Here is a 13,205-nt window from a genome sequence, read left to right as displayed (position 1 = left end):
TTTGGCACTGTGAAAGAAAGACAGACTCACTCGCATTTCTATAGTGTCTTTCATGACCAGTGGACGTCCCAAAGCCCTTTACAGCCAATGAAGTACTTTTTTTGAAGTGTAGTCACTGTTGTAATGTAGGAAACGCGGCAGCCAATTTGTGCACAGCAAGCTCCCACAAACAGCAATGTGATAATGACCAGATAATCTGTTTTTAGTGATGTTGATTGAGGGATAAATATTGGCCAGGGCACCGGGGATAACTCCCCTGCTCTTCTTCGAAATAGTGCCATGGGATCTTTTGCATCCACCTAGGAGAGCAGACGGGGCCTCAGTTTAACGTCTCATCCAAAAGACGCCGCCGCAGACAGAGCAGCACTCCCTCAGTACTGCACTGGAGTGTCAGCTTAGATTTTGTGCTCAAAGTCTCTGGAGTGGGACTTGAACCCACGACCTTCTGACTCAGAGCCGAGTGTGCTACCCACTGAGCCACAGCTGACACACACAAGAAAAATAAAGTGAGAGTCAAGAATAATTAATTAGCAATGGCATGTAACTAGCAGAACAGGTTTAAGGCTGCATCCAACGGGAGTAAAAAATGTCTGTGCCCTTATGCCTGCTGAACTGTACTAAAATTTTTTTTGTAAAATTGTGTTGTGCACACATGTCAAATAGCCAAATGTTGAAATTGTGGAGGAACTTTATCGTGCATTCTCTGTACTCTATCACAGCATGCTCACTGCTTTAATGGTTTTGAAAATCCTAAGCAATCTCTTCTGCTAAAAAGATAATGATGCATACGAGAGTGAATTACTAGAGTGCGAGTGCACATGGCTGCCACAACAAATCGGTAATATCTCACCAACAAAAATAAGACTAAATGAAGTGTGGGATCAGCATTTATCTGTAACTTATTATAAATCTTACATCTGCACATATTTCCTCTCTACAAAACCTTACAAATGGTTGTCACCATTTTTGATCACCTTTTTTTCTATGTAAATTTTTATGTCTATGATGTAAACTAGCTCTCTTCAGCGTGCAATTCTAGCCTCTGGCCAGCAGATTTATATCTCCCCCAGAAAGCACTCAAATTACTTCCTGAAAATGTTATGCGCACAATTCTCTAAGTAACTAAAATTTCTAATATCCAAAACATAATTTGCAATAAAATGATTACATTTATCCACATGATTCTGTTTTAATGTTTTCAGTTTTACAGAGCATTCATCTCTACCCCTAGCCTGGCCTTAGATTTGATAGTTTTGTCCAGAGCTGTGATATTGGTAGCTGCAATCTGGTCTTATACCCAGTTCCCCAGGATACATCGGTATCAATCAGTAGCTTAACTGCTGGAATACTTTTCTTTGGCATTCAATAGTTTCTCAAGATTATTTGAAACAAATGGTCACATTTCAAAATCTTTATCCAAGTAAAATGTGTTTTTTTTTTAAACAGACAGGCTGTATTTGTCCAAAATAAAGAATGCATGACAGATAGACAGACAGAGTGTGCCAGAATGCTGATTACACACCGGTCACTTTTTTGTGTTCTATAAATATCAGAAAGTGTGTTAAACTGAGAGACAAAGTATATTTTATCTTCTTAATTTGAGTTCAAAAACAAATTTGTTGAATTTTGAAGCAAACAGCCTCTAATCACCACTTGATTATCACCTATTAACAGAATTGAGAGCGAGAACTTGCATTTATATAATGCCTTCATGACCTCAGGATATTTCAAAGTGCTTCACAGACAATAAAGTACTTTTGAAGTCACTGTTGTAATGCAGGGACACATGGTGAATTTGTGCACAGCAAGATCCCACAAATAGCAATAAGATAAATGATAAGATGATCTGTTAGTGATGTTGGTTGAGAGATATGCATTAGTCAGACCATCCATTTCTCTTCACCATCGCTGCCTGCCACTTCACCCTTCTTCCAAGTGCCTCCCTTATCCTATATTTGCAATGGCCTCCTTTGCCCACGTCCCTGCTATACCCCCTCTCCCCACTGCTTTCCCATCCTCCTCACTCAGCAGCTGCCCACTTCTCTTTACCACTTCCCACAGCCTGAGTGTCCCACTGGCCACCTGCCTCTCGTGGCATCCGATCATCTTGCCAATTGCCCACTTCTCATCAGTAGAGTCAAGCCTGCTCATGTTGAACGCCAATGAAAACTCCATTTACACTACCTCTTGCAGCCTCGGAGTGATTTAAGGCCTACCTACTTCCTCACTACTTGCACCTTGCCTACCTAAGCTCCTCATTGTCTTCGATGCTGCCTCTCACAAACTCTGGTCAGTCACCCAGCCGACCTGTGCTCCCTGATCTTCACGGCCTGTTAAACGACATTGGGGTAGATCTTGACTTTGTGCGATAATATAAAACGGATGACCGACTTCAATCAAAAAAATTTTTTAAATCAGGAGATGTAAAACGCTGCCAACTCGCTATCACCCATTTTACACTAGTGCACAAAGTCAGTGGGAACTGCAATGCTCCAGGCAACTTTGTTACACAGCAGACAAACAGAAAAGAGGTTTTCGTGTCTCTTTTCTTTAAATAAAAATTTGTGACACACTACAGAAGAAGTCATTTTCAATAATTTTATTAATATATATAATATGCCATCTAGCAACCAAAAACAACTACAGCTTGGGAGAATCCAACATTTTATTCTGGCTGATTCTAGAAAGGCATCAAGGGGTATGGGGAGAGAGCGGGAATATGGTATTGAGATAGCCAAAATGAAATAGGGGCCGAGGTTATGATCTGAAATTGTTGAACTCGATTAGGCACTCTGCAGCCTTCCGGACTCAATATCGAGTTCAACAATTTCAGATCATAACCTCGGCCCCTATTTCATTTTTTATTGTAATTTTTCCACTCCTTTCCCCCCACCCCCTTTCCTTTTGTTTCTCTCTCACACCTGGCAGCTATCTCTTGCCCTGCCAGTACACTTTACACCTAATCTCAGCCTATTACCATCTCGTCTAGCTTCTAATACCTTTTATTGTCTCTTTTACTTCTTTTGTTTCTTTTATTCTTTTGTCCGATCGCAGCCCTGCCTTCGATCTATTTTCTTTTCTTTCCAGTTTTGAAGAAGGGTTCGACCCGAAACGTCAACTCAAATTTCTCTCCACGGATGTTGCCTGACCTGCTGAGTTTTTCCAGCATTTTCTGTTGTTACTAAGGAATATTGGGTACTCTATTATAGTAGTTGTGCTGCTGAACGAACAGTCCAGAGGTTGTGCCGACAAATCCCACCATGGCAAGTTGTGAATTCAATAAATCTGGTCATTTATCGGCTGTCACGAGATAAAATGACAATGAAAGCCACAGGATTGTCGTAAAAACTCAACAATTTCACTATTTTCAGTTATGGATCCGACTGTCTAACGGACCCACAATCCTTATTCCTGGTCTAACAAAATTAAGCTTTCATGCATCAGCTAGCAATCTAAATCAGTGCGCAACTGAACTAAAATGTCAACTCAGTAAGCAAGCTTCCAGCCATGTAAACTGTATTTGGCTGAATGAAGTACAAGCAACATAAAATTAGGCGAGAACAGGGCTTTGATTTTCTTTTTTACTTTGAAGCCAAGCAGAACAAGCAAAGCCGCAAGACTCTGCTACAGGCTATCCATTATTAATAGTGACAGTCACATTGTGCTCTCAGGAAAGTCACATTTTCTGCTTTAAAGTTAGGCAACAGAAATTTGCAACCGCCTTAAAATGTTCATCTCTCAGTCAGCTGTCAACTTCTGCAGATGTAAGAAGTCACACAACACCAGGTTATAGTCCAGCAGTTTTATTTGAAATCACAAGCTTTCGGAGCGCTGCTCCTTCGTCAGGTGAAGGAGCAGCGCTCCGAAAGCTTGTGATTTAAAATAAAACTGTTGGACTATAACCTGGTGTTGTGTGACTTCTTACATTTGTCCACCCCAGTCCAACACCGGCATCTCCACACCATAACTTCTGCAGAGTTAGAGGGCAACTTTTATTCTGTAAACTTTACACATCCCTTGTTCTCCACGTGCAGAGAGAGTTGGTACTTTTTTAAAGTTTCACTCTACCTTTGAATTCAATCATTTTACTCATGTAGCAGTATGACAAACCCAGAGAGATGAATGGACCAAGCTACCACTTTAGAACCCCAATCTGCTGCACAGCAGGTAAGAAAATTGGTATTTTGAAGAAAAAAAAACTTTATCTAGAAACTGCAAAGTGTCAGAAATTAATGTCACTGACAAAGTAGACCAACCCCAAATCTCATCTTCCCCCACCTCCCTCAAAAAGATCAGACATAAGGTGGCAAAGTTGATGGGCTTTATTTATATAGATAGATGTATGTACACAATTTACAAAATCTCTCTGCCCATGTAGGACGCTCCAGCACCCCAGATCTGCAAGGACAGCTGCCCAGTGATAAGCCATGGCTCAGTGGGCAGCACCCTCATCTCTTGAGTCAGAAGGTTGTGGGTTCAAGTCTCACTCCAGAGATTTGAACACAAAAATCTAGGCTGACACTCCAGTGCAGTACTGAGGGAGCGCTGCACTGTCGGAGGTGCCATCTTTCGGATGAGACATATAACCGAGGCCCCGTCTGCTCTCTCAGTTGGATATAAAAGATCCCATGACACTATTTTGAAGAGCAGGGGAGTTATCCCAGGTGTCCTGGGCCAATATTTAGCTCTCAATCAACATCATTAAAACAGATTAACTGGTCATTATCACACTGCTGTTTGTGGGAGCTTGCTGTGTGCAAATTGGCTGCCGTGTTTCCCACATTACAACAGTGACTACACTTCAAAAAGTGCTTCATTGGCTGTAAGGCACTTTGGGAAGTTGGAAGGTCATGAAAGGCGCTATAGAAATGCCAGACTTTGTTGAGCTACTGAGGGGCCTGTTGCTGTGGAGGATTCTCCTCACTGCCCTGGTAACCAGCTGCGGTCACTTTACATTTTAGAAATAGAAATTAATAAATTATCTGTGGACGGGGTTCCCCGAGAGTTTACCGGGCTTTTCACCATCAGCCTTTGAGATTATTTTTTTGTTAATGTTGATGAAGTAATGGGCGTCCCTCGACACAAACTCATCGGGCAAACTGGAAATGTGTGGCTTGATGGCCGAGAGGCGACAGCTCGCTGCCGAGGCCGGGGGGTCGGGGGCTGAGACCGGGGAGGGTCGGGGGCTGAGGCCTGTGCCGGGCTTCACCCTCCCTCGTCCCTCACACTCACTCACTCACACCGGCGACATGTCCGCGCCTTCCACAAAGCGAGGGCGGGTAAACCATCGCTCACTTCCCTCATCACAAGCCCGCCCCTGTCCCCGACTCACCTGCCATCGGCCGGGCTCCTGCCTCTGTCGGCCCGGGGCTGTCAGACGCCGCGCTCGGCGGCCCAGGGCCGCTGGATCCGGGGGGAAGCTGGAAGCGGTTGCAGCGCCTCGCTGCCCCACATCGAGCGCCTTCAGCAGCGGCTCACACTCCCGCCCGGCCCGGCCTCCCCCCTCATCAAACACAACCTGCCTCACTGACCTTGGCGCACTTTCCCCCCTTTTGTGTCTTTCACAATCACCGTATATTTCATAAATTTTACATTGGTTGACATTTAAAAAAAAAGAAAGACTTGCATTTCTATAGCGCCTTTCAGACGTCCGAAAGCACTTTACAGCCAATGAAGTACTGTTTGAAGTGTAGTCACTTGTAATGTAGGAAACAGGCAACCAAATTGCGCACAGCAAGCTCCACACACAGCAATGTGATAATGACCAAATAATCTGTCTTAGTGATGTTGGTTGAGGGAGAAATATTGGCCAGGACACCTCCAGTTACAAATTTTAAGAACATAGGAGCAGGAATAGGCCATTTGGCCCCTCGAGCCTGCTCCGCCATTCAATAAGATCACGGTTGATCTTGGGCTCAAAGCCACTTCCCAGCCTGCTCCCCGTAACCCTTCACTCCCTTATCTTGCAAAAATCTGTCTATCTCCACCTTAAATGTATTTAATGACCCAGCCTCCACAGCTCTCTGGGGCAAAGAATTCCACAGATTTACAACCCTCTGAGAGAAGAAATTCCTCCTCATCTCAGTTCTAAAAGGGCGACCCTTTATTCTAAAACTGTGCCCCCGCGTTCTAGATTTCCCCACGAGGGGAAACGTCCTCTCTGCTTCTACCTTGTCGAGCCCCCTCAGTATCTTATATGTTTTGATAAGATCACCTCTCGTTCTTCTAAATTCCAATGAGTATAGGCCCAACCTGCTCAACCTTTCCTCATAAGTCAAACCCCTCATCTCTGGAATTAACCTAGTGAATCGCCTCTGAACTGCCTCCAATGCAAATATATCCTTCCTTAAATAAGGAGACCAAAACTGTACACAGTACTCAAGGTGTGGTCTCACCAATACCCTGTACAGTTGTAGCAGGACTTCCCTGCTTTTATACTCCAACCCCCTTGAAATAAAGGCCAACATTTGCCTTTTTGATTACTTGCTGTACCTGCATGCTAACTTTTTGTGTTTCATGCACAAGGACCCCCCAGGTCCCTCTGAACTGTAGCATTTTGTAATCTCTCTCCATTTAAATAATAATTTGCTTTTTTATTTTGTTACCATGCCCTTTATAATAGATTCTAGGATTTGCCCTACTACTGATGTCAGGCTAACTGGTCTGCAGTTCCTGGTTTTCTCTCTCCCTCCTTTCTTAAATAGTGGGGTTACATTTGCTACCTTCCAATCCATGGGAACCATTCTAGAATCTATGGAATTTTGGAAAAAGACAACCAATGCATCCACTATCTCTATAGCCACCTCTTTCAAAACCCTAGGATGTAGGCCATCAGGTCCAGGGGATTTATTGGTTTTCAGTCCCATTAATTTCTCCAGCACTATTTTTTTACAAATACTAATTTCTTTCAGTTCCTCATTCTCACTAGACCCTTGGTTCTCCACTATTTCAAGGCAGTTTTTTGCGTCTTCTTCCGTGAAGCCAGACACAAAGTATTTAAATTCTCTGCCATTTCCTTATTCCCCATCATAATGTCTCCTGTCTCAGTCTGTAAGGGACCCACATTTACGTTTGCTAATCTTTTCCTTTTTACATACCTATAGAAGCTTTTTACAGTCTGTTTTTATGTCTCTCACTATATCGTTTGTATTTCTGAGAAATGCTTTAATCTAGACTAACGATCATGGTTTGGAGAAAAAATTGCTACACTGAAAAAACAATTTGTTTACCTTATAAATAATGTTTGTTCTGAGTTGACTTTGCTGGCTAGTTTCCAATGGTGAGGTTCCTTTTGCATGCCCAGACAGGTCTGAGTGAACTTCTGCAAATCTAGCTTGGAATCTATCCTTCCAGAACAAGGGGGCATAGTCTTGGAATTAGAACTCTGCCGTTCAGGAGTGAAATCAGGGAGCACATTTTTCACACAAAGGGTAGTGGAAATCTGAAACTCTCTACCCCAAAAGGCTGTGAATGCTGGGTCAACTGAAAATTTCAAGACAGAGATGGATAGATTTTTATCAGGTAAGGGTATCAAGGGATATGGAGCAAAGGTGGCTAAATTGAGTTGAGGTACAGATCAGCCATGAAGGATGTTCCTATGACCCTAATGTATTCTATAAGCATTTAAAAACTTATCACCAGTTTTCACTGCAAATGTTTCTCGCCTCACCACCTCTGCTGAAGGCGTTGATCTTTGCTATGACAGAGTTACCCTTTAATATCTTACTAAAGTAACCATTGTTGTGTGAGCCTTGACGTTGACTGTGGGAAGATATCGAAGCTGAGCCTGATCCTATCCGCACCCATCCTCTATACACATGTATTTTCAGCAGAGATACCCGAATAACAATCAGGGTTGGAAACTATAGCTGATTTTTCTCTGTCTACTCCAGGCCATTGAAGCCATTTGATTTGCTCCGACCAATCTGGCTGAGATCAGCACCGAATGGAGGTTTAACCTGCAATATTCCTGGCCTTTCATTGGGTAAATTTACGGAGCCATCATGGAAACATCCGTATTATGGTTTAGGGAAATTATACTGGATATCATTGAAATCAACACTCTAAAAATGGGAAATTGCATCAGTTTTGAAGGTCGTAGTTTAGGCCAATATTGCAATAAGCTTTGACAGTCAGATCATGGTTGCACTATCATCCCAGCTTTTGTGAGTCATTCTGTCAATACTTGCTGATTATGATTTTAATGGTACTATTTCTTCCAGCATCTTTGATTTACATTTGAATTGCATTAAGTTGAACTGGTGCGGAAAAATACCCTATCACAGCTTCACAGATAGGCATAACAGGTATTGAAAGAAGCGGTGGGCACTTAATGGGGTTTTCTATAAAATCAGCTTGACATAGGAACTTTCAATGTATTTTGAAATGGAATGTTGTGACCTGCCTACAATTTTTTTATATATATTAGATGTTTATAAACATAAGATAAAAGATAAAGTATTATGGCCATTTCTCCTGAAGATGCCAATTTTCTCAGTTCATATGCTGTTGGGCGAACCCAAGTGAAAAGATAATAAACTATGAGAAAAGATTAGAGAAGCTTAAACTTTATAGTCTAGAAAGAAAGTGATTATCTGGACACCTCAACAACATGTATGCATATAATAATATTTGTGTATGACTGGACAATTATTATTCTTTCTTATCGGTTAAGTATTGACCAAACACTTTATAAAAAAATAAAAAAATTAACTAATTAGGTTCCACCAAAGAAAGGAATTCTCCGAGATACAGCCACCATCACACGGCACCACCCGACTAAGTGTCCATTGATCTCCAGCACTGGCCACCAGCAGCAAAAGAACAAAAATAACACTCTCCCATGTGCTTGGACTCAGCAGATCCCAACCGGAGGGGGAAAGGAACACTTTTTGAAATGGCATCATTTAAATTCCACCGAGAGACCCTATCCCCAGACTCCAAGAGTAATGCCACAGGATAGCGATTAGTAAGATATTAAATGGTGTAGATAAGATAAACCCAGATTACGACATTAAAGTATGCCAAGAAAGTAGGACCAGGGGATATAAATGGAAATGAACAAAAAATAAATTTAAAGCAGTTTTATCAGGAAATACCTCTTTATTCAACGCATGGTAAATATTTGAGATAATTTACCAAGCAAGGTAACTGAAGCAAAAACTTTGAGATTATTTAAAATGCAATCAGATACTACAATTGGAGAGTTCATGTACTGGAGATTGGATCGGTGAAATGACCTTATCTCATTGCTGACTTTTCTTTCTCTGGGTTTCGAAACTGCCAAATCGAATTAACAATTCTGCCCCATAAGTCCCTAATTTTGACTAAATGTTATACTTACACAATCTATATTTATCTAAAATATGAATCAGTAACACAGAATGCATTCTACTTTTTGCTATTATTGAAGAAAATTCGATAAAGGCTAAATGTGAAAGCATTTATTTATGCCAACATTTTGGCGACAAGGGTCAGTCTTTTAAACTGCAAACATGTGGTTGCTGTGGTATTTAGGCCAGCTCCGACTGCCGCCACTATATTCTAGCACAGTGACGTCCAGCATTTCTTTATAGCAGCCCAAAGTGTCTGTGCCAGTAAATTTTCCATATGCGTAAGATGCCTTTGCATACTATCTTAGCTGAAGAAGTGTAAGGCAATGTATTCTAATGCGCTTAATGTATGTTCCTCAAGATCAAAAATCTCTTCCTCGAAGCAGCTCATCTTTGGGGGCTCTCAAAGAAATTGCATAAGTGTACTCCTGCACTTGCAACACACCCAATAAATCCAAGTCCAAGAATTCTCACCCTTGGTAGTTTAATGAGAGTGAAAGACAGGCTGTTCCAATTCTTTCATTTTTGAAGAAGAAACGTTATCATAAATAAATTGTTTCATAAGGCTCGCATACGCCTATAAGCTCGGCAGTGCTAGCTAGCAATGAGGTCGATACATTTTAAATGCTTGCATACACAGCCATTCTTCAGCTGAAAAGAAATTTTTGAATGTCCGATGTCAAACTAATAATATTTTATTAATGGGATGTGGGCAGCACTGGCAGGCCCAGCATTTATTGCCCATCCCTAACTGGCCATTTCAGAGGGCTGTTAAGAGTCAACCACATTGCTGTGGGTTTGGAGTCACATAAAGGCCAAACTGGATAAGGACAGTGAACTTCCTTTCCTAAACAACACTCGTGAACCAAATGGGTTTTTACAACAATCCGGTAGTTACATGGTCATCAGAATTCCAGCTTTAGTTAATTAACTGAATTTAAATTCCCCAACTGCCATGGTGGGATTTGAATTCATCTCACCAGATCATTAGTCCAGGCCTCTGGATTACTAGTCCAGTAACACAGCCACTAGGCTAACAGTCCCTTGTGTAAGCTATTCCATGCACATTTTGACATAATTGAATTTCCTCCTTGATGTTTCTAAGAAAGCTGTAAGAAATACACATTTATTGGAGATGTACTCCACAACACACCACGAAATATTACAGTAACACCTGTTCCTTCAGGAGACAATGAGAAGATCTTATACATAGAAATACGTAGGAGTTACAACATTTTTTTATATATAAAAGCTTTGAATCCAAGACAGATCATGGGTTAAAGACTTGAGCACAAATTCCAGGCTGATACCTCAGTGCAGTACAAAGGGAGTGCTGCACTGTTGGATGTGCTGCCTTTCAGATGAGACTTAAACTGAAGCCCTGTCTGCCCCCTTGGGTGGATGTAAAAGATCCCATGGCACTATGTGCTGAAGAGCAGGACAGTTTTCTTGGTGTCCTGGTCAGTATTCAGCCCGCAACCTTCATCAATGAAACAGATTATCTAGTCATGTATCTCATTGATGCTTGTGGGAGCTTGCTGTGTGCAAACTGGCTGCTAGATTTCCCTACATTACAACAGTGACTCCACTTCAAAAATAGTTAATTGGTTGTAAAGCACTTTGGAATGTTGAGGTCATGAAACACACTATAAAAACAAGCCCTTTCCTTTCTCTCATCAGGATTAATTTAAAAAATGGTAATTTTTATTTACAAACAATAATTAAATGAATTACATTTTAAAGAATTTGTTCTAAAGGTCTGTTTATCCAAAATCTCCAATCATTGACGTCCTTTTATATGAGGTGAAATTAATTTTCTAGTTTCTTGATAGAAAAGCAAAACCATCAGCATATCCTGCCACCAAGTGGCTCGGCTTTGCTATAGCCCCACTTTTCTATTGGCAGAAAGCCTTTTTAGTTTGAAATTATATCCCCAAGATCTCTCAACAAAAACTTTCATTTATATGTCAGAAAGACATCTTTAAATTCTTCAAAACAGAGAAGAATATATACACCAAGCAGGATGGAAGAACTGGTAGAAAACAAATTTTAAGACAGATGAAAAGGAAAGTTTTGGGAAAGCTTTACAAAGGCAGGAAGAGGTAAGGCTTAATGAGTTTATCCAGTAAGTAGCAGAACCAGATAAATCAGGAAGTTCCCAAGTTTGATCCTTGGTCTGAATTAGCTAATGTCCACTTGGGTGGCGTAGGAGTAGTATACAAATATACAAAAAAGCTAGAAAAGAGCAGCTGCTCCATCCAATCTGTCACATTCAGATATGGTGCAGCTTTACGTGAATCCACCCCGTCAGTTCCACAATCTCCTGGGAAAGGCAACAGGAAAAAACAGAAGGAAAAAACTCAGGCCAATGTAGGAAAAAGCACTCAGGCAACGTCCTCTCTGACACCAGCAAAGTCAAGCAAGATCCAGGACACTGGAGTAACTGATAACACTCGTCACTACTAACCCCACCTACCTTCTGTACTCCCTCCATTCTATGGAATAATCCCAGACCTCAACAAAATGCTAAAAATTCAAGATAGTCGCTGGCATAATACAGCCCCCATATCTTTTGGCACTACAGGGTGAATGCCATTAGGGAAGCAGCCTGATCCTCCTCGAGTCCTAATCCTAGCCAGGATTAATTCTACATCAACTGCTCAGGATTCAATTTATATCACAGCTATCAGCTCAGGCGACTCAGCAGCACCTTCGGTAGCAAAAACATACACAAAATAACCATTCACACCCCAGTCATATCTACATTGCCCCTGCAGGATCCTTCAGCCATATCTTGGCACACTACCTAAATATGCCCTGTCGGATCCCCCAAGGACTCTGTGATCCTTGATCACTTTCCGACTCGTAACATAACTGAAAAAAGGACTTGCAATCCGTGCCAATATTTATCCATCAACCAACACCCCAAAAAAAGATTATCTGGTCATTGTTGCATTGCTGTTTACACGACCTTGCTGTACACAAATTGGCTGCCATGTTTCCTAAACTACAACAGTGACTACACTTTAAAAGTGGCTGTAAAGTGCTTTGGGACGTTCGGAGGTTGTGAAAGGCGCTATATAAATGAATGTCTTTCTTTTATCCACAATTTTTCACATCATTCTTTTGGCCAATCTGATAGATTTTGTTACCCTCAATAACTATTCCTTTTTCTTGAGCCATTTCCCTTGTGTATGGTAAAATACTTTCACTTTGGTTTAGTTTGTCTTCAAACATCACCTTGAAGCCATTTTGGTTTCTTTTTACCATGCATCTTCCTTTTAATCCGAGGAACAAACCTAGGCTTCCTTGTCCATAAAGATGTTTCTGAAAGCCCTCGATTTGTCATCTGTACCGCTATGATCACTACGTACTACCCTATGATCACTCTGTAGTACCCCACCCTCCTCAATCCACTTTACTAGAGTCCTCATTCTTGCAAATTTAGCACATCTGGAACCAACGTTAAATTATTTTCAGTAGTGACTTGGTTAATCAACTTAAATCTGATATGATCACTGGTGCCCAGATATTCCCCCACATGAAGGTCCGATACCACCTCGGGACTACTGCTAATGGTCAAGTCCAGTAAATGATTTCCCCCTAGTATTCTCTCTCATGTGTGCGCAAAAACAATTAACTACTCACAAATATCTCAGTCGTACCATCCTGAATGCTTGGCCGGCCACTGAATAACCTTGGTAATTAAAATGCCCCATCACACATACTCTTAACTAGTTCTGTACCCTTTTAATGTTTGCACAAAGTATCCCTGACCTGGAGGCCTATAGCAGGGTCCAATTATCAATTTAGGTCCACTAGGAAGGGGTCTTGTTCCCATTTAATCTCTGCTGAAAAATGCACGGCACTGAC

At 41.5% G+C, this 13,205-nt stretch overlaps 1 protein-coding gene across 1 annotated transcript in view; it reads right to left on the bottom strand.

The window, feature by feature from the left end:
- mib2 (MIB E3 ubiquitin protein ligase 2) overlaps nucleotides 1-5,547 on the bottom strand; it is a 281,262-nt gene extending 275,715 nt beyond the window's left edge. The window contains exon 1 of the mRNA XM_085967467.1: nucleotides 5,333-5,547. The gene's annotated coding sequence lies outside the window, so the exon portion shown is untranslated. The remainder of the gene's footprint in view (nucleotides 1-5,332) is intronic.
- Between the last annotated feature and the right edge of the window lie 7,658 nt (nucleotides 5,548-13,205).

The sequence above is a fragment of the Somniosus microcephalus genome, chromosome 25 (genome assembly GCF_052327205.1).
Source record: "Somniosus microcephalus isolate GS21.2 chromosome 25, FLI_Smic_1.0, whole genome shotgun sequence".
NCBI classification, from domain to species: domain Eukaryota; kingdom Metazoa; phylum Chordata; class Chondrichthyes; order Squaliformes; family Somniosidae; genus Somniosus; species Somniosus microcephalus.
The sequence above is the reverse complement of the archived record's forward strand: the minus strand, read 5'-3'. Positions and strand labels throughout refer to the sequence as shown.